Below are 24659 nucleotides of genomic sequence, written 5' to 3'. Positions count from 1 at the left end.
TTAGACAAACCTGTTTTACTATATTCATGAAGAAACCCGACGGCGCTGCCTCTTCTGCTTTGCAAATTGCCACTTCACGCACATCTCCACTTCACAGGCAGATGGTTTTCCAAATGCAACTTACTTGGTTTGGGTTTTTATTACTTTTTCGAAGATGACGTGATTAATCTATTACTGGAATCCGAGAGAATTGCTATTTTTTCTTAAAGACTTCTCGGGGATTCTAGCTCCTGATCGGATAAATGTGGAGAGCCCTCCGATGAGGAACTGAGCTAAATCTATTTATGGTGGCCACTCTGGATGCCGTGGGATAGGGGGCCGTGCTGCTTTATGGGAAAAGCATAAAGGAAAACAAAATCTCTGCAGTATGGCTTGCTTCTAATGGGTTAACAGGAACCATAGAAAGGACCTGGGTTTCCCTACATCTACAAAGTCTGTGTTAGCAACTCTGTTCTTTGATTCTGTGGAGAGCGGTATTTGAAAATACTGTTTTTTTTTTTTTTTTTTTTTTTTTTTTTAAGAAATGATTCATTCTAAAATCAAGTTTTGTGTTTTGATCACAACCTCTGAAAATGAACACAATGGTGGTTGTTTCAGGATTTAAATCCTGAAAGAAAATACAATCACAAGGCTTTATGTTAATCATGCAAATTCATCTTGGGCTGAATTATTAAATGCAACTAAAAAGATGCAGGTGGCCAGTGACTGCTCCGGGGGAATACCAGTGGGTAGAATGCCTTCACTTTATTAGGCAGATTCACAGCTGTGTATTGCACATGGAAGAACTTTCTTGAGGGTTGAAGTGAAAGCGAGAAAATACAGTTAAGTATGCTGTTTGTGAGTTAGCATTCATTTTTTTCCCCCTGTGTTCGAGAAGAATACAGTCAGATGGGAGGAAGCTAGGCTGTACAGGGCACTGGCGTCCAAGCAAGGTGCCCAGAGAGGCAAGGTCACTGACAGGAGCCGGTGAGAGGGAAACTAGAACAGGGTCAGGCCACCCTGTCCCTCCAGAGCACTTCCATGAAATGCTAGAGGCACTGCGATCGCGTGGCTGCTGCTCTGGGACCCAGTGGGTGTGTGGGCCCCCAGGAGCTCTGCTGATAGAGGAGGCCCACACCTAGCACCTTCAGTGCCACACGTCCCTTTTCAAGGAGGAAACTGGGGTTCAGAGAGGTTATGATACTTAGTCATCGTCACACAGCAAGTAAGACATACTGGCAGGCTGCTGATCTACCTGACTCCCGAGTCCATGCTGTTTCTTGTCCCTCAGGTGTCCAGTGAACAGAGAGGCAGGACACTTCCCCACGTCCCGAGTCCTTACTGACTTAGGACTGCAGGCTAATGGGGGTGGTGGTTCAGAGAAGGGGAAGAGAGGAGAAGCCGGAGCCCCTGTCTGAGAGTGAGTTAATGGAACTGCGCCCCCTCGGAGTCCGGGGACTCCGTTAAGTTGACATCTCATGCCAGCATGGCACTGGCGCGGTCCAGCACTTCACTAGTGTTACTGAACGAAAGGCTTAGAGAAAATGCAGGTACTTCATCAATTCTGCCTTGAACAGTAAGCTGGGAATCACGTTAGAGGACATCAAAAATAATCCCTGCAGAGCTTGGTTTCGATCACACCGGGGTGTCCCAGCCTTGGCACTCCTGGCATTATAGGCTGGGTGATTCTTTGTTGGGCGGGCTCTCCTACACAGTATAGAATGTTTATTGGCATCTTGGCTTCTCTCCACTAGATATCAGTAGCACCTCCACCCCAAAGTGACAGCAAGAAGTGGTTCCAGACAAATGGCCCTGGGGGGGGGGCGGGGGCGTGGCTAACCATTCCCAGTTGAGAACCACTGCATTAGACCTGTAACCTTGGGTGGCTAGAGTGTGTCCTGAAGGTAAGGCTGGGGTGGAAAGCCACGCAAAAGACCAAGAAGGGATGGCAGTGTCCCACCTCCCAGGGGGCAGGGTGTCTGCAAAGTACCAGCTCTGACGCTCCAGTCTGGGAAGGATCCAGCTCTGTGCTGAGCCAGCACCGAGGCAAGGCCTCACTCCATTGCCGCCTGTGTGCCCTCCGACAAAAGAATTAATCCGGAACAATCACAATCCGAGGGTAGTTTGGAGAAGACAGAGAACAAGCCTTCTTTGGTCTTTGGTGCTCTACTGGGTACTGAGGATATCTGGAGACCTTTGTCATCTGAAACTCGAAAAACTAGGCAGTTTTGGAGAGAAGGAAAGGGAGAGGTACAGACTGAACTAGATTATGGGTGGTGGGGACAGAGCATGCCTGCTAAGGGTAGATAATGTATATGGTTAAGAGACACTTACTTATTCCATGAGGTTAAAAAGATGCACACAAGGGACCTTGTGTTGGGGAGATTATGGGGGGGGCGGTTGGGATAATAAGGAAATGAAATCTTAACCCTCACTCGATCTCATATTCATTCTTTAATGCCTTTGTTGTCCAGGTTTGTCAGAATGTATTGTGCCATCATTCTACAGAAGACCTTCATACTAGGGAAAATTTGAAAGAGAGAGCATTTTTACAAAAAGCAATTTACAGTAATTTTTCAGCCTTTTCCCTGCCACTACAGAAAAATGACTGTCTGAATAAGTTTGTCCTACCATGCTATATTCATCCTCACGATTTGCCAAAAACTGAACTGAAGTAATTTTTTTTACATCAGTCTGCTGGTTTGGAAAGATATTCTGAGTCTTGGAGCCAATCATCAAACTAATAAAACAAATCAGAAGAATTAGTTGCCAGTGGCAAAATAATAATAATAAACAATTCCTAAGCACCTCTCTGTCTCACAGGGGGTTGCAAAGTATATGAAAATCATTTCCTTATTAGTAGAAATGATGGTGCTAAATAAGATTTTTTTATCAGTGTAGCTTGCTGTTGCTGAATTCGCGTATAGTAATGATGTCGTCCTAATTTCACTGATAGTAAAGACACCAAGGAGTTTTGCAGATGACTTATTCTGCCTTCAGATGAGTTTATGAGCTCTACTGATGACTGGATGGTATTCTCTAAAGCTTCACAATGGAATTTTCCTGGACATTAAGAATCACTTTTATATTAAGTTGGGCACATCTTTCCAGGGTATTCATTCACTGTTTATAGGGGGGGTTGGGCTCGAAGTGATTACCATTAAGAAGATGATTTTGTATGGAAGTTTGGGAGTAGCGGAGGCAAACTATTATACATAGGATGGATAAACAACGGGGTCCTACTGCATAGCACAGGGAACTATATTCAGTATCCTGTGACAAACCATAATGGAAAAGAATTATACATATGTATAACTGAGTCACTTTGCTGGACAGAAGAAATTAACACAACATTGTAAATCAACTATGCTTCAATAAAATTTAAAAAACAAATAAAAAAAGATTGTGTCACAAAAGAAAATTGGACATTCTCTAGATGAGAGTCTGAGACAAGTGGAACTGCCTGGCACACTCGTTTTTCATCGTCCCTTCACGCATTCGTTCATGTACACGTTTCAGTGTAACCTCAACATTCAGTCCATATGTTCCCTGTTTCTGTGTCCTAACCGAATGCCAGCACTGTCCTAGGCACTTCACGTGCACCTTCTCCTTGACGCTCATGACAGCCTCACAGGGGCGGTGCTACTGTTATCCTCAAGCTGCAGATCGAGAAACTGAGGCACAAGATTTTTTCGAAACCTGCTCAGAATCACACAGCCAGTGCGTCCCTTTAAGCCCCATGCATTAGGCAACTACCCCTGCCTGGGGAAATCTGTAACTGGAAGCGACCCATGATAAACCTCATAAAGAATCAAACAGCTGGAACTCACGTAAGCCATTTCCTCGGCCTGTTGCCGCAGAGTGGGTGCAGGTTATGCAGAGAACCTCCAGGTAGGTCCCAGGAACGTACCTGGTCCTAGAGCACAGACTCAACAAGGGCTGCCTTGAATTTTGGATCGAGCATGACACCAAACTGGCATTTTCAGCGATGGCTTGCCTCGGCTGTGTCACCGCAGAGAACCATGGACTCTTGGAGTTAATCTCTTGGCTCTAAAGCAGCAAGAGTTCAGAAAGTTTATTTTTCATAAGAAAATTGTGTTTTAGAATTCACTGGACTGTGCTGTCTTGAGGTGAAAATGGCAAGTCATGGTTGCGCCTGGCTAGCTCGGGGAGAGCTTGATGTCAAGGAGCTGTTTGGAATATAAATGTCTTAATTACCCTCAAATTAAATTTCATAATCAGATGTGAGTTGTAAATATATAAACCCTGTATTTTTAGATTAGTGATGGAGAGTCATCTCTGCATGCTGCTTTAAATTAATAGCTTATATAAAGATGTTCATTCCAGCTTAAAGGAGTGAAAAAATGGAAGCAACTAAACGCCTAACAATAGGTAAACGGTTAAGTAAATTATGGTGTATATTCACTCAGTGAGGCCATTAAAATGATAATTATAAAGATTATTTAGGACTTCCCTGATGGCGCAGTGGTTAAGAATCCGCCTGCCAATGCAGGGGACAAGGGTTCGAGCCCTGGTCCGGGAAGATCCCACGTGTCGCGGAGCAACTAAGCCCGTGTGCCACAACTACTGAGCCTGTGCTCTAGAGCCCGCGAGCCACAACTACTGAGCCCACGTGCCACAACTACTGAAGCCCGTGCGCCTAGAGCCCGTGCTCCACAACAAGAGAAGCCACTGCAACGAGAAGCCCGCGCACTTCAACGAAAGAGTAGCCCCCGCTCGCCGCAACTAGAGAAAGCCTGCGCACGGCAACGAAGACCCAGCACAGCCAAAAATAAATAAATAAATTAATTAATTTAAAAAGTATTATTTAGTATCGGAAAAAAACGCTTATGAGATAATGTTAAGTGAAAGAAAGCAATCTACCAAATTGTACTGGAAGAACATGAACAAAACTGGTCATCGTTGTGGTGTTGAGATAGTGCTTTTGGGGAGGTGTATTTTCCCTTCTGTTTTCCAGTTTGGGTAGGGGGAGTTGCAGTGTTGTTATGTTGTTTGCCAATGAAAAAGACACAGGGCAAAGTTAGTCCACACCTTAGGGCAGCATGACAGGGTCAGGCCTCTGGAAAGTAGAAACACTTGGATCAAAAGAAGAAAAACCTAGAAATGATTAGATTTGGGTACAAGCAGTCTCCCAAAGGTCATCTTTTATTGTTTTGAGGAAACCTTGGATAAAGAAAGAAAATGAATTTCAAAATCCTAACAGTGTTCGTGTGTGTGTGTGTATCTGCAGGGTGTAGACATCTGCGTACATGCCTCTGTATATAGGTGTGTGTGGACTGGCTGGGAGATCCGGGGAGCGTTTAGTAGAAGATATATCCATGTGTGTGAAAACTCACTGTCGGCTGGAATTTGCCATCTGTTTTAATTAGGAATCAAGCAGTTTTGACCTATAATCTGCAGTTACCATCTGAAGGAAACTGTGGGATTTCAGCACGAGAGAGCATCTCCACTGGGTTAGTTCTGTTCTTAGTGTCTGAAGGGACCTGAGAGGTTTCCAGTCTGGCCCTGAGCTGTGATATAAATGGCATAATGCAGTTGACTGACAGTGGGGACTGGGGAATGGGACGGCCTTGCTAAGATGCCTCCCAGGGTCCCATCCGTCAGTGGATACAGCAAAAAAGCAAGGCAAGCAACCCGATGAGTTTGGAAAGGGACTGCGTGACATTATTGGTTGTTCTCGTTGCTTTCCCACTGTTGAGACACCTTGGTGTTGAAGATGCTGGCTGGGATTCAAGATTAATTGGGTCAGCATTTTCTTCTGTATGCGGAGGGAATGCCTGAACATTAGGCTACTCAGAGTGGGGGAGTGGTGAAAAAGAATATTCTTTGCCTTCACACGCTGCTTCCCGGAGGGAAAGGGAAGTGAGACGGAGCCTCACCTGTTAATGAATTCATCTGCCTTCTGAAATAGTTAACATTAAGACCTGTTTTATAGCCACTGATTGATTCTTCCAAAATGGGAGCCCTCCTCTCCTCAGGGCAAAGCTAACTGCTATAGAGTTTGGACTGTGTCTTAGTTAGATTCATTATCCAGTTTAATTTCCTTTAATACACTGAAATGATATTTTCCCAGACATTTCTTGCCTTCTTCAGAGGTCATTGATTAAGAGGGCTGAAATGGGGTAAAAGAGTGAATGCCGACACCCCCCTGGGATTGAGCCCTGTGGGGAGGCTGCTCCCGTCTCAGCCTCCGATGCGGTGGCCCAAGTCACGCCCCACTCCCTGGATTTGTGGACTGTTGCGGTGAGGCCTCCATCATTAAGAAGTGAGGACCATCCAGTCGGAAGCAGGGCAAAGGGCACTCAGGGAGCTTCACGGCAGGCCTTGGGCAGAAGAAACAGCATGGCAGGTGGGGCCCCGGCTCATGTATATCTTTGATTTCAGAAAACCCATTTTAACCTACTGAAAACCTTTACTCAGTTACTTCAGCCGTGTAACATAAATGGATGCTCACTGGCCTGTTTCTAATGAGTGGGAACAGAGGGAGTGAACCATCCATTTTCTACGTGGATGCTTGGGTTTGGTGTTGAGGTTTTAGACGAACCAGATGATGCCTATTGGACCAGACTTTCCTCTTCATTTGTGTTTCACCGTTTACTTAGTTCTTCGACGTTCAGCTTATACTGACATTAACCTTTGTTCATCCTCTGTCCAAACAGAATCTAAATTACTAGAAATGAATTAGCAAAAGTTTATGATGGTGGCAAAAACCAACTGGAAAAAATACCTCCTCCAAATGAGATGTTACGTCACTGTAAGAAATTTTATGTGACGCAGTTAGCTCTGCTAACTAACAGTGTCCAAAAAGAATTCAGTAAACCTGGTTCCAATAGCTCCACCAGAATCACGTGTAAGATAAGGCAGAGGAACTGATTTCCCAGCTCCTCTTCTGTCCCCCATCAGTATGACAATTACAGAAAATGTTAACTCTAAGGGCTTTAGTTTTGAGCATAGCTTATGAGTGCATTGAGATTACTGTAGCAAATAGCTCACCTGCTCTATTCCCTGATGGTTCCAAGTAATTAAGCAACAATCAGCTGGTAGTTTGGGGCCCAACCCCAAGAGGCTGGAATTAGTAGGATGCAAATGAGGTGGCTTCCCTTTCTTAGACTGTTTATGGGAATCTCAGTCCTTTGAGAACATGTGCGTACTGGGATGGGCTTTGGGCTTGTTTTGCCTTATTGATGAACTATGGTGAATCCATACTTTTTTTTTTTTTTTTTTTTTTACTAAATGGCACGTTTTGACTCATGATATATCTGAAGCTAAAATTAGAACAGTAATTTCCCCAAGAAATGACCGTCAAAAGAGTATGTTTTCCCTGCTGCTTCTACCAGCTGAATCTCAGGATACCATATTGGAACACCCCGGCAGGGTTTCTGCTTGGAGGTTACCATTCACTACAATTGAAATCAATTAGAGTTGAAGATGTAATCCATCTCTCTGGCAAGGCCATGGGAGTGTCCATCTATTACCATCAAAACGGATCCCCGGTGTGCTTTTCATTTGTAGTGTCTCCCGTGTTTCCACGGTCTGGCCAAACTGTAGACTCTGCAAGGTCTTGGGTGTACTGCAGCGGTAGCAAGCCAAGAAAGAAAGGGAGAAATGAGCATTTCTTGTCATCGGCTTCTGTTTATAAGTGGATGGCAAAATGTAGAGAGACAACCGCCCAGGTCAGAATCTTAACAAAAAGCCACAGTCAGAGTCAGGGTGTGTGGTCTTCCCACGTATGGCTCATGCTTTATCAGCTGGGGTCCAGGGTGGAAAGGTTGCTTGGTCTGAACACTTGAGTCTTTCCTTTGATTCTTGGGCTAAAAATGATGCAGGAATTATTTAATCTGAGAGGACCGAAAGGACATGAATTAAGACCCCTTTCCTTTCCTTCCACGCAGCTGATGAACAGTGAGGGGGAACCTCAGAAGTAGTTCATTACCCTCAAGAGCGACGTCGTCAGTGTAGACCAACTTAGGCTCGGCAGGGAGAGAGTGTACACTTTCATTGAGGACAGGGAACCTGAGGGCACGTTACTAGTAGCAAGTGATAGTTCCCAACGGCAGGTGCACTAAGGGTGAACTTTCAGTGTGCAGGACCCCAAATGTCATGGTTAGGGGTGGGAGATGAAAAAGAGAAAACAAAAAGTGTCTGTGTGTCCCATACTTTAGCATCCAAATAGCTGTCACATTTAACTCCTTAACATAAATTCGACTTCTCATTGATCCTGGTGGGATTTTCTCCTCTGCCAGGCCAGTTGGTTTGTTAACTCTGTCCTTGACTAACGGCTGTTGTGAACTTCTGTCTTCTCCGTGCGTAACAATACGTAGCTACTTTTAAAAACTATGAAGCTCCACCGCTCCCCCCCACGAAAACCTCAGCAGCATCTCGGGCAGCCTGGAGGACTCTGTGCCCTCCCGGGAGGAGGGCTGGCACAGGGCAATGGCCTGAGACCCTGGTGGTCTGTACTCAACGCAGTAACAAAGCTACTGTGCTCACCTCAGCCGAGCATGGAGCAAAGGTGTTAAATGCAGGACTGAACTTGTCTTACCGGGGGGTCAAGAGATCCCAGCCCATCCACCATAGGCTCGTGTGAGTCTCTGAGTCCTTTTATTCTGAGGGTGCCTTAACAGCTGCTGACAGTGCTTTGCCTGACTGACTCCCTAGTTTAATGCCCCCAACCCAGCAATCACCAGCTCCCACTGATTTTTGTTTTTCCTTCCTCTTGCTTCACCTATTGATTTCTTCCATTTTGTTCCCATCCTTCCCACCTTGACCTTGGTGTTTCTACATCCCCTGCCCTCAGCTCTCTACCCCTCCATCCTGCATGTCCTCTTAGCCCAGGCTTGAAGTGCAAACATCTCTCCTCTCTGTGGGTACCTACCTGAGTCCCAGTTTGGTGCTTCCAAAAAGCAATTTTTTAAGGGTCCTCTATAATCTTTCCCATCCTGCTAATCTCCCTGGACTTCTCATGGTACTCAAAAACTCTGTCTGTTCAAGTTAAGTCAGTTCCTGTACTGTCTCTGGAGTACACCCTGGTCACTCCCTACTTTGTGTCTTTGCTTCCGGTGGTTCATGTTCTGGGGCTGTGCCCCACCCTCCTTTTTAATGGTCCGGGTCGAGCCTTGCCTTCTCTGGCTACTCCAGTCTTCATGGCTGCTTCCACTGACTCAGCGAACGGCACCTGCACATGGAGGGTGACGTGTGCTGGGCACGCAGGGCATCGGGGAACAGTCCTCGGCAGTGTGCAGCTCAGCATGGGAAAGACATTCCTCTGTGGATGGCACCAGCCCACCGTGCTCAGGACCACCCTGGCGTCAGGAAGCAGAAAGTGCGGAGAGACGGTTCCCTGGGGGTCAAGGCAGGCCTCCCCTGGGAGACATGGAAAGCTGGCCTAAAGCCTGAGTCACTCTTCTTGATGTGCCAGTTCTCTCTTCTTACACGTATATAAGTGTTTGTAGACTAGGTTCCGCTAAGCAGCTCCTCTCTCTCGAGCTCAATCAGCCTTTGATTCTTGCTAATTAGTTTAAGAATATAATGATACACATCCCAGGATCCTCACAGCAGGGGCCTTACCCATGACATTTTAAGAAGGTGTAGAGTGGGTACTCAGTGTTACTGGCTTTCATGGAGTCTTTCTGCATAACCTGGATCCTCAGATCTGGTGAACAGACCTGGCTGTGTTCTGCAACCTGGGTAGGGATCGGATGAGTGGAAAGGGAATGGGACAGAGTTTCATTAGTTTGAGTAAAACCATGTCCACAGATTTTTATCTTCTGAACCTTGGCGTAACTATCTTGAGTTTGTTACACGGTATTACTTTTAATTTTTTTCTGTGCAGGTGGAGGGAAACGAGATGACACACACACTCACAAAAATGAGTAGATGGTTCAGAAGTGGTGTATGTTTTCTATTTAATCATAAAGTTTACTGGGGCCCTTACAACATATTTGGTATAGTAAATGTGACCAGCAGGCTTGTTCTTACACTGCCCGGCTTCCTCCTTCGGAGTGGGATGTGGTCATGGCAGAATAAATTAAGAATTTAATTCAAAAATCTCAATAGCTTGGGATAACATAAACATGTTAGAGAGCGTGGAATCGGTGTAATCTCAGCCTACTAATTGGACTCTAGATTTTGCTATAGAGGAGGAACCCCTGACCTTTAAGGGTGGGGGTGGGGGTGGGACTCAGTAGAGGGTTGGGAATCGCACCTTTGCATTGAGTTACTTCACAGCATGTGTGTTTTGGCCCAAAGGTGTTGAATGAAATAAATAGCTTTTCATTTTTCCTTTCTTTGAAATGAGAACATAAAGTATAAAATTCCACTCAATAAATAAAATCAGTGGTTAGAAATATAATTCTACGCTACTGTTCGTGATGAACATGGGGAGGAAGGAAAAGGGAAATGGGGAAATAAAATGAGAGGGAGAATGTGAGGGGAACAGTGAATGCTAGAACCGCACAGACAGACACAGGAGAGGAAGGGGAGGTGCTCAGGGAAGCCAGTCCAGGCAGAGGGCATTACATCCTGAGTGCTATTAACTGGGGATGGAGGTACAGATCGTTCTGATGGACCAGAGCCACTACCGTCAGCTTTCCCACTGCTCTGTCTCAGGCAGCTGCAGCAACCCTTCTCCTCCTGTCCAGAATGGAGCTGGACAGTTCCTCCCAGGGCAAAACAAAAATCAAGCCAAGGACAGGTAACTGAGGCGGGACCATCGTACAGTTTCACATTTTATGAAGCACCCAACACACAACGAACACAAGTGTTAAACTGAACGAATAATCACATTTTAAGCTGACGTTTCTGTGTTCTGCTTCTGTCTTTTAATCTCTCTGGCACCTTGCTGGAACTGATGCTCTCTTCCTTCACAGGGATTGTGGTAAAGGGAGAGAGAACAGAGGGGTAAGACTGTGGAGGTTCAAGAAGTTAGCGTCATTGTGCGTAAGCAGTACTGCTGATCCTGAAATGATTCTCTGCGCCCATCAGAATCCTAAAAATACCGTTTTAAAGGAAAACATAAGTCTTCCTAAAACCTCAAACGACCCCTCTGTACTTGGCTTTCTTGAAACTTTGGAGGAGAGCACAGCATTGAAGAAGCTGGTACCTTTTACAAGTTTTGTTGTTGTTGTTTTTAAAGACAGCCTTTCTGGCCACGTAGGGGAAAAGAATCCGAAGGGAGGCTGTGCTCATCCCAGAGGAAGTAGGAGAACATGCATCTTCCTCAAGGCCTCCATCCTTGGGCCTGACTCTCTAGAATACATATACTGGTCCCCAGCCCAGTCCAGGTAGTCAGAATTTCTGGGGAAACTGGTGACAGGGTGGCCGAGATCATTTTGATAATGCATGCAGGATGAAGAACCACTGGTCTCCGTGTTTTGTTTTGTTTTGTTCCCCTCATTTTCTTGTATTTCCTGCTGTATCCCTGAAGCTTGGAGCTACATGTGACACATAAAAGGTACCCATAAATATTTAACGAATGAAGGGATGAATGAGTGATGTCTCAGGGGAGCAAGCAGAGCCGTCCCCTTCTAGTTTTTCTAGAATGAACCTGGGACTCAGCCAAGGGTTGCCGATCACCAAACAGCCCAGGTCGAGGCCAGCAGAGTGGGCTTTCCATGGCTCTGTTCATGGAGCAGCAGTGGGCGTGGATGCCCTTTCCACAGAGAGGGACAATTAGTGACCTGTCATTGTCATCGTTTAAAATACAGGTCTTTTGCAATGTGGATTAATTATCAAGTGGCGAATTCCAGGTAAACAGTCACCTGGCAGGTCCATAGCAGGAATATGACACATTCACATCTTTGTTTCTTTGGATGATTCTGGTTGGGGGTGCAGCACATCTAGGATTCTGCCCCTTCCTAGGAATTCCGTGGGTGGGGACAGCTCTTCTCACCAGGGATCTGGGGTTGGAGATCAGTTATTAGTGCCAGTGCTTTTCAGTGAATGATTTAGATGTAGGATTTTATAAGTTAGCAAGGGGGTACACAAGGTCATCCCTGTAGACTAGACTCATTCTAGTCTTTTCTTGTCCTGGTCATTCCTGGATATGTCGTATCACACGGCGCTTAAGAACTGGGCTTTAGAGACTGACTGCCTGGCTTTGAGTTCTGGCACTTCCACACGTTAGCCCAGAATCCTGAGCATGTTATATGACCTGGGCAAGTCAAGGTAATACAACGCTGATGTTTCTATCCTGCTTGGCCTGGGTTAGGTACCATTTTGTACTTTATCCATGTTCTTACATTGCATTTTCCAAATACTCTCTGAAGGAGGAGTTACCATATTTTAAAAGGTGGAGAAACTGAAGCACTGAGAAATGAGTCTGTGTCCACATCACCCAGATAGAAACTGGCAGAACTGGGGATGCAGGTGTGGACAGTGTCCCCTGGACATGCTCTCAGTGCTCTGATCCTGTGATGAGGGCTCAGGAGGCTGGTGCCTATGAAGCCCTCAGTATGTGGTCCTGGCGATGCTGCTGCTGGTGATGAAGTGCTGTTGACAAGGACAACGCACTCACGAATACGTTATGGGTGTAGATGACACTGGATATGTTATTTGAGAGAAACAGGTTTGAGAACCACTTGTTAGGTTTCCACTTTGGCTGATTAAAAAGTATACAGTTGGACTTCCCTGGTGGCGCAGTGGTTAAGAATCCGCCTGCCAATGCAGGGGACACGGGTTTGAGCCCTGGTCTGGGAAGATCCCACATGCCGCGGAGCAGCTAAGCCCGTGCGCCACAACTACTGAGCCTGCGCTCCAGAGCCCGCGAGTCACAACTGCTGAGCCCGTGTGCCACAACTACTGAAGCCCGCATGCCTAGAGCCCATGCTCCGCAACAAGAGAAGCTACTTCAGTGAGAAGCCCGTGCACTACAATGAAGAGTAGCCCCCACTCGCCGCAACTAGAGAAAGCCCGCACGCAGCAATGAAGACCCAATGCAGCCAAAAATAAATAAGTAAAAAATATAAACAAAAGAAGTATATAGTTGTCCTAGGTTTTTACTTGAAAACAGGGCATGCCAGTGGTCATTTTCACATAATCTTTAGATCTAGAGTTAGAATTGAGGTGATGCTTTGATGTAAACAGAATTTAAATGGTCACTAGGAATGAATTGAGAGCCAGGGGCCCTGGATTCCAGTCCATTCTCTACCACTCACTCAGCAGTTGATCACGCCCCATCGAGAAGCCATGCCTCCCCTGAGCTTCCCCTCCCAACAAGAGCAGGTGGTATTTTCATAGACCCAGTGTTGCCAACCATGTGATAAACTCCATCATTTAGCCTAACCCTTGGGGATTTTTGCCACACTAGAAAATCTGATAGAAAATAAATAAAGCAGAGACATACTTAGAGGAGAGTAAATAGTATACATGGAGACAAATAGAAATAGCAAAAACAAAACAAGAATGGAAAATACTTCTATGAAGCCACTGAACTAACAACTACTTTGAAAACAGACAGTAAATACTTGAGAAAATCAGCTATCATGGGGTTTTTCAATGGCCTGAGAAGTCAAATGAAAAATATGGTTTTAAAGTGAGCAACTTATCTTTTTTAACATTTTTAAAATTTCAAACTTTCCACACTTGCACGTGGTATGAACTTTTCTTGGGAGTGATTCCTCGGCACACTTCTACAAGCTAGGCGAGTCTTAAGTGCATGACTAATGGGGAACTAGTTGTCTAGTTGTTTGTGCCATGCAGTTTCAACAAGGAAAAAAGAAACAAACAAACAAAAAAACCCAAGTCTTTATGAGCCGCTCTGGTATTGATTAGAACAGAAGAGCTACGTTGATGGGTCTGGCACAAAAACCAAGGGAGTGGACATGTCATGATATCATATTGAGAGGTGGGGTCAAGGCTAAGAGATCAGACGTCTTCTGGTGGTCTTGGGTTGACCCAGTGAACTCGCCGGTATTTTGGTAAAGTGAAAATTCCTTTCAACCCCAAAATGTCAGCATTTGGGGTAAAAGAGCATTTAATCTCTTGGATTGAGGCGAAATAGAGTCATCATCTGTCCTGTTCTTCTCCCTTGTTTCTTTCACTGTAACACTAGGTCACTAAACTTAAACGTATTCTTTCTTGCTTTATTCTTTACATTTTATTTATTTATTTATCTATATATTTTTGGCTGTGTTGGGTCTTCGTTGCTGCATGCGGGCTTTCTCTAGTTGTGGCGAGCGGGGGCTACTCTTCATTGCGGTGCATGGGCTTCTCATTGCGGTGCCTTCTTGTTGCGGAGCACGGACTCTAGGCGTGCGGGCTTCAGTCGTTGTGGCACGCGGCTCGATAGTTGTGACTCGCGGGCTCTGGAGCGCAGGCTCAGTAGTTGTGGTGCACGGGCTCAGTCATTGTGGCTCACGGGCTCAGTAGTTGTGGCTCGTGGCTCTCGAACGTGGGCTCAGTAGTTGTGGCGTGTGGCTCTAGAGTGCAGGCTCAGTAGTTGTGGCACACGGGCTCAGTAGTTGTGGCTTGTGGCTCTAGGGTGCAGGCTCAGTAGTTGTGGCTCACAGGCTCAGTAGTTATGGCTCATGGGCTCAGTAGTTGTGGCTCGTGGCTCTAGAGTGCAGGCTCAGTAGTTGTGGTGCATGGGCTCAGTAGTTGTGGCTTGTGGCTCTAGAGCACAGGCTCAGTAGTTGTGGCTTGCAGGCTCAGTAGTTGTGGCTCGCAGCTCTAGAGTGCGGGCTCAGTAGCTGTGGCACGTGGGCTCAGGAGTTGTGGCTTGTGGCTCTAGAGTGCAGGCTCAGTAGTTGTGGCTCACGGGCTCAGTAGTTGTGGCTCGTGGCTCTAGAGCGCAGGCTCAGCAGTTGTGGTGCACGGGCTCAGTAGTTGTAGCTCGCGGGCTCCAGAGTGCAGGTTCAGTAGTTGTTGTGCATGGGCTCAGTAGTTGTGGCTTGGAGGCTCAGTAGTTGTGGCACACAGGCTTAGTTGCTCCGCGGCATGTGGGATCCTCCTGGACCAGGGCTCGAACCTGTGTCCCCTGCCTTGGCAGGTGGCTTCTTAACCACTGCGCCACCAGGGAGAGCGGGCATTCTTTCTTTAAAAACTCAGCCTCTACTCATGTGAACTTTTACCAAAGGAAACTCTATAAGGTTGAGTTTGGGGGTGGAAAACCCCAGACCTTTGATGCTCTTTTCTTTCCTGATCACTGTGTGGCCCAGATGTAAGGACTGTCCGTCTCTAGAAGCTGTCTTCATTGTTAGCAACTTCTCACAAGACTTCCTTTTAATTCCTACTTCAAAACAACTTGAAATGGAAGAAAAAAAAAAATTTGTCCAATCTGGAGTCTGTGAATTTCTAGCAAGATCACTGACTAGGTTTATTGTTAATAGCCTCGTTAAATATTCATGAAGCACCTGTTATTTGATAGGGCTATTCTTAGTCCTTTAAGAATTTCTCTGTGTTGAGGATCCTTTGATCCAGTTTTCTTCTCTGAGAGTATATCTCATGGACATTGTAAGAAGTCAGAAATGATGAAGAACTTATCTTTTAAAATAATATTTCCAGTTGGAAACTCAAGTTCAAATTTCTAATAGTAATCATATCTTTCCCCCCAAATCTGCTGGCTCCCTGGCTTCTCTATTTGCATTGATTCCCCAACCACCATGTCTGCCTGGGTTAGTAGCATCTTTAAATGCCTTCTTCGCGTTGCCATGTCATAAAGATTTGCTGCCGGGGATGTCTCTGTCCCAGCCACCCCCTTATATACCATTCCCACTGTCACCAGTCACCTTTGCTACCAGTTAATTCTCACCTGTCACACCCTCTCAGCCGATCTCTAGCTGTCAAGACTTAATCTTCTGGAAGTGTATGTGATTGTTCAAAACATTCAGTGGTTACCCATCGCCAGTGAACACAGGACCTTTCTTTCCTGCCTGTTCCTGTGTTAACTGACTTCAAATTGCTTCTTCACTCTGATCTTCACCCCGAGACCTTTGCCCAGTGTCACTTCTTTTTTTTGTGTGTGTGGTACGCGGGCCTCTCACCGCCGCGGCCTCTCTCACCACGGAGCACAGGCTCCGGACGTGCAGGCCCAGCGGCCACGGCCCATGGGCCCAGCCGCTCCGCGGCATGCGGGATCCCCCCGGACCGGGGCACGAACCCGTGTCCCCTGCATCGGCAGGCGGACCCTCAACCACTGCGCCACCAGGGAAGCCCCTCAGTGTCACTTCTAACCCTCCCCACACAAGTCTCTTGCTCTGAGTACGTGGCAGCTGTGCTTAAGCTGCAGAATTTGTGTGTACGGGGCCAGTCTCAACCCTTGTCTCAGCCAGGACATTACCCTTTCCTGCCTGGGAACCTTCACAGCACACCGCTGGTCCTCTCCTGAGCCTGCCTCCCACCTCCTCTCACCCTCCTGCCCTTGAACTTCTTGAGGACCTCTCACTCATCTTGCAACGCCTCACACATTGCCATGGCCACTGTTGCTACTGTTAGGTACATTTCCACAAACCAGCCTTCCTTTCTGGACCAAGCCATCTGTGTATCAATCTACTTTCCAGTGCTTGCCCATTATCAAGTCCAGGTTTAATAGTTCCATTACATTTCCAAGGATGCTAAAATCACTTACTACAAAAGCAAGCAGCTTCCAGGGAGCAAAATGCAGATCATATGAGGTGTTCTGAGTCTAACTACTAAGTACACACAGAAAAACTAAAGAGATAGGCAATAGACAAACACTGGATACTTCCTAGGGAACAACCACTATGGAGCGACCCACATCACTGGTGGGATGACCTAGAAACACAAACGAAGATTGGTCAGTTTCATTATCGTGGACAGTGGAGATGCTGAACCTCCAGGGTGATTTCTTAACTGAGCAGCTGAAACGAGGCCCCCAGACCATCAGCCTCCTTTTCCTGCCCTTTTCTCTCTGGAGTCTTGGTGAGGCGAGAGAGTAACTTTTATTTGCAGGGCTGCTTGTAATATTTCTGGCATCCCAAATCCTCCTTCTCATGTCTTTCATATGCTGTAATTATTTCATTTTATGCCCGAGGCTAGATTATTAAGGATTGAATTGGAATTTTTTATAGTAACTGCGATATAAACTTCGACTAGCCTTTTGCTATGCTGTTGTGATTTTTCAAAAAGTTTCTTCACCCGTGTCTTGGCCATAATAGAGTAACTCGGGTGAAGGTTCAGTGTGTAAACGAGAGTCGCTTTCCTCCTTTTTTGCTCCAGTTCCTAATAGCAAGATGACATGGTAAAGAGACCTTGTCTGTGGATGTATAATACTTTAAATAATCAGTTCAATACTCTACAGAAGCAATGTTCGCAATGATATATTTGAAGACCGTTCTTTCCAGATTCCTTGGAAATATGGTGTTAGCCAAAACGTTTATAATTTAGAAACCTAAGTCTTTTAAGTCTTTCTTGTCCTTAATATCTGCTTTTCTGTAGTCGAGTTAATTTTCTTTCTCTCCCAACTAGAGCTGGGAATATGCACTCAGCAGAAAGACACAGAGCCGTCGGGTTAAAGTGTTTTGTTTTTATTTACATCAGCGATTTGTCACTTGATAATTAATATCTTTGTCTACCTTAGAGCCCCTCAACTCATTCACTGTGGTGTGAACGATGTCTCAAGTACGTATGACTCATACCCATACTGAATGTCACAGTGGCTTATGGTGATATTGCCGTGCACCTACCCCTATGGTAGAGGGGGTGTCTGAAAGAGTTTATATCAGGAATTGAATTTGGAACCCGGAAATGTCTCCCAGTTATGTTTTTTGTCAATCTGAGAGGTCAGATTCTTGGGTGCTTGGAGACACTTCAGGGTCTCTGGACCTGAAAGAGATACATTATCATACACGGTCCAAAGGTTCAAACTTGTAATTTGTACGGCTTACTGTTTAATACTAAGCAGCCTCTTCCTACGAATCCCAGCAGGGTCCCCACCATGTGGCACTAAATCTCTGTGTTCTGTCCTTAATATATAAGAAAAATAGACTTTAAATATACACTGATTAAAAGTTATAAGGTTTTTCTACATTTATGTTATAGGTTAGCCCAAATATTAAAGACATATCCAAATGTTTGTATGCAAATACCCTGGTAATAAGAGTGTTGTCATGTCATATCAGTCATACTAAATTTTGCTTTAAAGTATTGAAGTCACTCCATAATGAAATATTAAAATCAAATATGTGAGGAGACTAAAAAGAAACTGCTTCATAAATTATGTCAGCTCATTTCGTTGGCTGGGGAATGAAGGACTCAGGGGAAGAGGTTGCTAAGGGAGTTGGTGATGAAGGAACTGTTGAAAATAACAATGCCAGTTTTGTCTGGGGCATCATCATGACCCCATAGCCCCTAAATGACCATGGTTGGCCTTAAATAGGCAGGCGTAATTGGTGTGGCTCCCCGAGCTTCTGATTGGTTAAAGCGGCAGCCTTGCTGTGCACCTACTCAGGGGTCCGGTGGGCTGGTCCTGGTGACCCGGTCACTGCCCCCCTAAATTGATGCTGGCCCTTAAGACTGCCGCTTTGCAGTGTAGCTGTGATTTCTTTATCATGGAGAAGCAGCCTGTCCCCCACATAAGTAATCTGCTTCTCATACAAGAGTTCAGTTGTTGTAGCTCTAAATGAGACAGCCGTGGGTGAGAGCAGACAAGAGAATACAAATGTGGAGCTAAGTGAACACATCTGTCCAACTGCTCTGCTGGATTCAACTCTTCATTCTGAGAATCATTTTTATTTTCTGACTTCTTATTTCCTTGTGCAGGAATCTTCCCCGTAGACCAGTGCTTTTCACGCCCAAGTCTTTTCATTAATTTACTTATTTACTTAATTTTATTTTTCTCTACAGAGGGAGAACTAAAAGAAATACCTTACATGTGGGGAAAACAAATGTGGCAGAACAGAGAAGCCCCCAAAGTCAAGAGACTAAGAGAGAACCCAACTTTCCCTAGACTTTCAAAAGCTTTCCAGCCTTGGCCCGATTAACCTATGTCATCGCCAGTGGTTGTGTGTCTCAATAGGATAATGGGCCTGAGTTAAGTAAAAGCTAATGCCTTAATCACAATAATAAACTATAGTAAGTTTAAAGGTAACCTCTGCTTTTCAAGGGTACCCATCTTTAAGTAGAGGCCTCTCCTTTAGCTAAGAAATTAAACTGAATCGTCCTGTCTTTAAGGAAATGATGAATTTCGTGAAGAAAAGCTCAAACTCTCTGTAGCTAACGTAATTTATGCAAAATCATGCAATTAGTGATAGCTGCGCTAGACATTTTTTCCTCCAAATGCTCCTGTAATAAAACCGTCCTGAGTAGCAGTGCCATCTAATGTAAGTAGTAAACGTAGATAGTGAACTATTAACATCTGGCGAGGCATGCAGATGGCAGGACTTCCATTTTCCCTTTGAGCTGACAGCACATTTGCTAACCATTCTGGCAAAAAAAAATGGCAAAGATGAATATGAACTTTTCTTTGAAAAGTAACATTCAACAGGATATGAATGTAATAAATAGCACACAATGTGAATCGTAAAACCCAGCACTTTCCGCCTCTGCAGAGTGAAATGATGGTTATACTTTCTGCTGGATCCGTAGCATAAGCTTAATGAGGGTAAAGCGTTTTCATACGTGCACCACTCGTCAGGAATGGCCCAGGTCAGGTGATTTGGGTGGTAGTTTTCAATCAAATCCCCAGTCCGGTAACCTTGACATTTCCTCCCCCCCACCCCCGTCCCCCGGCAAATGGAAAGGGAACTTCCTGGTTAGTGCTCATCCAAGGGAAAACCTCCAAACGCGCCGGCCTGGACCCTCCTAGTCTGAGCTGTAGTCCTGTGAAATGATCGCGTGGGTTCCCAGCCAAGGCAGGGCTGGCCCAAAGTTCCTTCCCTCTCTTGGCCACTTCACCTCGGGATGCTTCCGCAGAATTTACGCGCCGAAGCAGACAAGGTCAAATTCAACGGCTTCACTGCCGCTCATGGTTCAGCGGCCCGACCGGGCGTCCAGCCCTCCGGCACAGACCTGCAGCAGGAGAGGGCTCAGGGCCCCGCTCTGTAGATGAGCCAGACGCACCCGGTCCTCCCCGATTTACACCAGATGCGCCTCTCCTCCCCCACTCCTGGCATCCCCTTATCGCTAGCTCCATCTCCCTGTGGCATATTTTGGGCTAGGAGAATGCTGAGGTCATGGGGACAGGCTCTTTATCCTGACGACGGAGATGCCGGCCGGGAACCCTGAGCATGAACCAGCAAGACGCAGACTCTGCTCTTGACTTCGGGCTCCAGGCGCTGCCCGGCCCCGGGCTGGCCCGCGGGCTCCCTCCTCCCTCCTGCCCTGGTTCGCCAGCAAGCCTGCTTAGCCCGGTCTGCAGCCTTGGTTGGTTTCCCACGCCTGTCCCGGTCTGACTCGGGATGCCGAGCCCCTGGAAGGCTCGCGGGCGCCGACCCCGGCCCGCAGCCCCGGGAAGGTGCCAACCCGAGCGAGCCCTGGCGCCACGGGAGGAGACGGGCATTTCACGTGGGCAGCTGCCTTCGCTCTGCCCACGCCTCTCCATCGCGGCCGGCGCCAGGGCCCCTCCACTCGGACTTTTGCCCCCGAAGTTAATCAGCCGTACTTGCCAGTTCGCTTTAGTTTGGAAAAGACTTAAAAACATCGAAATCTGCCGGGGCCACGGCCGCCCCCTGATCCCCCCAGTTCTGCCTGGCTCGGGCTGTCGGGCGCTCACGAGGCTGTGGCGTTTGTCTAGAACGGACATCGCAGACACACAGCCCCGCTTCTCCCCGGCCGTCGCCAAAGTTGCCTGACGCCCCTCGGCGACCCGGCCATGCCAGATGCAGTTGCGTAACCTCCCGCCCCCGCCCGCAGCCCGCCGCCCGCCGCCCGCCGCCGGGTTCGCTCCCGGCTGCACCGGCGCGTCCCGGCCCCGGGAGCCGCCGAGTCCCCGGCGAAGCCCGTTCGGGGGCGAGTGCGAGCTCCCGAGCCGGGGTCGGCGCCCGTCCCGGCGGTGCTCTGCCCGCGGCCAAGTGCAGCGGGCGCCGGGGCGCGGGAAGAGGGCGCGCGGGGCTCCGCTTACCTTCGGCTGCTTACAGATAAGTCGAGGTCGGTGCAGCGCTGGGCTCGGGCATGTCTCACCGCGGACCCGGGCAAGCCTGGAGCGGCACGCAGCACTCAGGGCAGGGCATCCGCGGCGAGGCTCGCCGGGCTCGCGCGGAGGAAGGCTCGGCTCCGGAGATTTGGCCGGCTGCGCGCCCGCCGCCCGCCCCCTCCACGGCCGCCGGCCCGGCCCGGCCGGCCCCCGCGCCGCAGCTCGCGTCCCTCCGGCCCGGCTCAGCGACGCGCGCGGGGAGGCAGCGGCTTGGCCAGCTCCGGGGATGCCCGCGCGCTCGCTGGCTCGCGGCGCGGCGGAGGCAGCCACAGCCACCAGGCTCCGTGCTCCTCCAATGTCCTCATTTACTGCGATTGTCTCCGGCGAGATCTCGGAGCAGAGGCCGGGAGGCGGGGGCGGAGACGGGGAGGCAGCGGGAGGGAAGTCCTTGCCGCCGCCCCCGGGTCCCAGCTACTCCGCCGAGCCGGGCAGCCGGAGGACAGGGCGCCGGAGCCGCGCGCCCGCCGCCTGTGCGCCCGGCTGGCACTGAGGCGGGCGGAGCCCGGGGCCCCGCGGGGCGGGAGCCGGGGCGGCGCGGGGCCGGACCGGGCCGCGTGCGTGGGGTGGGGGGACCCGAGGGAGCGGAGCGGGGGGGAGTGCAGGAGCCCCCGCCCGCCGACGCCCGAGCCCGGGGAGGAGGTGGAAGGAGCCGCCGGCGGCTGCCGCCTGCGCGCCGGGCTCTACCGCGGCGCGTCCTCGGGGTTTCTGGGCTGCAGGCGGCGCTGCGCGGCCCGGGAACTTGTTGAGCCTACCCTGGAGCTGGAGCCGCCTCCGGAGCAGCTGGAGGGTGGGGTCCCCTAGGTTTTTACCGGGAGGGGTCGGTGGGGGACCCCGCGCGATGGCCGCCTGCTGTGCCGGCCGACCCAGCCCAGCGGGGCTTTGAAATCCAGGAGCGCGGGGGGTAGGCGCCTGCCCCCTCACCTGCGGATTGCTGCCCAGTGAAGGCCAGGGTCAGGGGCGCGTTGCCTTGGGCCCAACCCGGGGTCAGCCCCCCTTAAGTGGAGACTGACCGGCAGGGTCGTTGCGACTGGCCTGGGGACCCAAGTGGGGCTGCCTGCGGCGTCCGTTGCCCGCTGACCTTTAGGAACACTCCAGAGCCGGCGCCACCGCTGCTCCTAACCGAGACCCTCCCCCGCCACTGACGCTCACCACCCACCTGCCAGGCCAGAGCGCTTGCTGCGTTAGTTTCAGGCCAGAGTGGAGCTCGCTTGGGGAGGCACAAGGAGCTACACCCGCTGCCCCCCAAATCCACCTATGAGTAGGTCCTCTGAGCTCAAAGCACCTGGCCCCCAGGGGCTTTGCTAATTCCTGGCAGGACCTGGTGCCGTGCCTGCGATGAGACAGCCAGCTAGCTGCGGGTCACCTGGCTCCCTAAATTGTCTCAGGCTTGGGGCTTGAAGTTCATTCTCTTTGAACATGCCTGAAAGTAGCCACGTTCATTAGACTTAATATTTCCCAAGAAAGGTCAGAGAAATGGTAGACCGGAGGGCAGTGCCAGGTTCTGGGGAATGAATTGGGAGGACAGTTGGTGACGTCCTTTCACTCAAGCACGTCTTCAGACACAGTTGCTGGTGCACACACCCCGCCTGCTCATCCCTGACGCACCAGCCCTGTGCCTGGGACTCAGCCATTGCTGGGTCCTTGCTCACTGAGTTGAATTGAGCCTAGCTCCGTGCTTTATATAGTGTCAGTTCTTTATAACTCACTTTATACGAAATTCTTTATTTGTCTGTACATGTATGCTTGGGGTGATGTTTCCAGACATTACACAAGAAAAGCATCCTGAGATCTCCTTTTCTCTCATCCTTTGGGATACAACTCTACAATCCTTGGCCTCCAGATATGCCCAGGAAGGGATTCCAGAACCTGTGGATCCAAACTCTCTCACCGTGCTCTTTATTATCCTTTCTTAACCTAGATTCTTCAAGGCTCATTTTCAGCCTGTTTTCTTCTCTGGCTGGTAGTGGCGCTGGTGGGGCTGGCTGGAGAGATTTGCCAGGTGATGTGTGAGCAGCTGGGAAACCTGTAACCCCTGTTCTGCCTGGAAGGGAAACGATATTGGGGATGTGTAGGACTTGGGGACATTCAATGCCAGGTGAGAGGGATCGTTGCCATGGATGCCTGCAACGTAATCCTCCGGGGATGAGCTGTTGCCACTGGGGGTTCAATAATCTCTCCCAGTGGTCTGGGCAACTTTCTGTAAATCTTGCTTTATTGCTAATGCATAACATCGGAATCTGTCTTCCATCTCTTAAACGTGTCACTGTAAATGAAGCTGCCAGGGCATCCTGAAATTGTGCTGGTGGTAATGGAAAACTAAATTTTTAGGGACCATGAGTGAAAACAGATAAACATAAATGCATAAATGCATGCCGGGAACAGAGCTGAGCCACAGGTGGCAGCGTGAAGCTGGCAAGCTCCAGGGACAGTGGGGTTTGTGATCCACATGATGTATAATTCTGGGAAGAAAATGGAAAGCTGTAATTGGCAGGTTAGAAAACCCACTTAATATGAAGAGGAGGGTTTAATTGTCCTTTTTCGTATCATCAAGACTACTTTTAGTTGTTCATGGATCTAGTAGACACGAGTCTATTAAAATTTTTGGTATCCCCCCTTTTTTTTTTTTTTTTGCGGTACGCGGGCCTCTCACCGTTGTGGCCTCTCCCGTTGCGGAGCACAGGCTCCGGACGCACAGGCTCAGTGGCCATGGCTCACAGGCTTAGCCGCTCCGCGGCATGTGGGATCCTCCCGGACCGGGGCACGAACCCGTGTCCCCTGCATCGGCAGGCGGACTCTCAACCACTGCGCCACCAAGGAAGCCCCTCCCTCCTCTTGTTTGAAGTAAAAAACTATTTGTCTGTCGTATTACTTAATGGCAAGTCTTCAACTTCACGAAGGTAAATTATGGTGAGACACTGTCGCACCTTACCTTAGGCTGTGGAGAGGTGTTCCACGTGGGTGAAGTTGATGCGACATCATGCTCTAACCTTTAAAGCAAACGCTGTGATGGGGGCTGGCTGGGGACACAGGGAATTCAGCCATCTTCCTGCTCCCAGATCCCCATGGCATTATTTTTTATGGATGGAAGTGTGTGTAGTTTTAAGGTGTAGAATAGATCATGTTTAGTTCTTTCGGAAGAGGAGTTAAAAGTTGGTATGAAAGTAGATTCATTTTAGGAATCAATTTGGTAAAAATTGGGTGCTTACCTTTTGCTTCAGATTTTTGCTGGAAAAGATGGACTGGCAAAGGCAAAAAAAAAAAAAAAAAGCTACTTTTAAAGTGGAATTTCCCGAAAGCAGAAGCACCTAAGAATAAAAATACAAGAAAGTACAAGAGAGATGATTAAGAAAATATCCGAGTGTCTTTGTTTGCCTCCTTCTTGGATGTGGGCAGGTGTTGTGCAGAGAATTGCTGGCTTTGCAGTCCTACAGCTTAGTAAATTTTGAGGTCTCAATTTCCACGTTAAAGAAGACAAGAATATAGTCAGAGCTGTACAAGAACGTTCATTAGTTTTGTACATCTGACTTCCAAACTGGAAATAATGCAAATTTCTGTCGACAGTAGAGTGGAT

At 48.3% G+C, this 24659-nt stretch overlaps 2 protein-coding genes across 5 annotated transcripts in view; one reads left to right on the top strand and one right to left on the bottom strand.

Annotated features, from left to right (window-relative positions):
• The window catches only part of INSYN2A (inhibitory synaptic factor 2A), a 60443-nt gene extending 39244 nt beyond the window's left edge, over positions 1 to 21199 (bottom strand). For both annotated transcript variants that reach the window (XM_030832077.2, XM_030832076.2), the window contains exon 1: positions 21017 to 21199. The gene's annotated coding sequence lies outside the window, so the exon portion shown is untranslated. The remainder of the gene's footprint in view (positions 1 to 21016) is intronic.
• DOCK1 (dedicator of cytokinesis 1) overlaps positions 1 to 24659 on the top strand; it is a 523633-nt gene that overhangs the window by 246338 nt on the left and 252636 nt on the right. The gene's annotated exons all lie outside the window — the stretch shown is intronic.

This window comes from Globicephala melas, chromosome 16, assembly GCF_963455315.2.
Source record: "Globicephala melas chromosome 16, mGloMel1.2, whole genome shotgun sequence".
NCBI lineage: Eukaryota > Metazoa > Chordata > Mammalia > Artiodactyla > Delphinidae > Globicephala > Globicephala melas.
The sequence above is the reverse complement of the archived record's forward strand: the minus strand, read 5'-3'. Positions and strand labels throughout refer to the sequence as shown.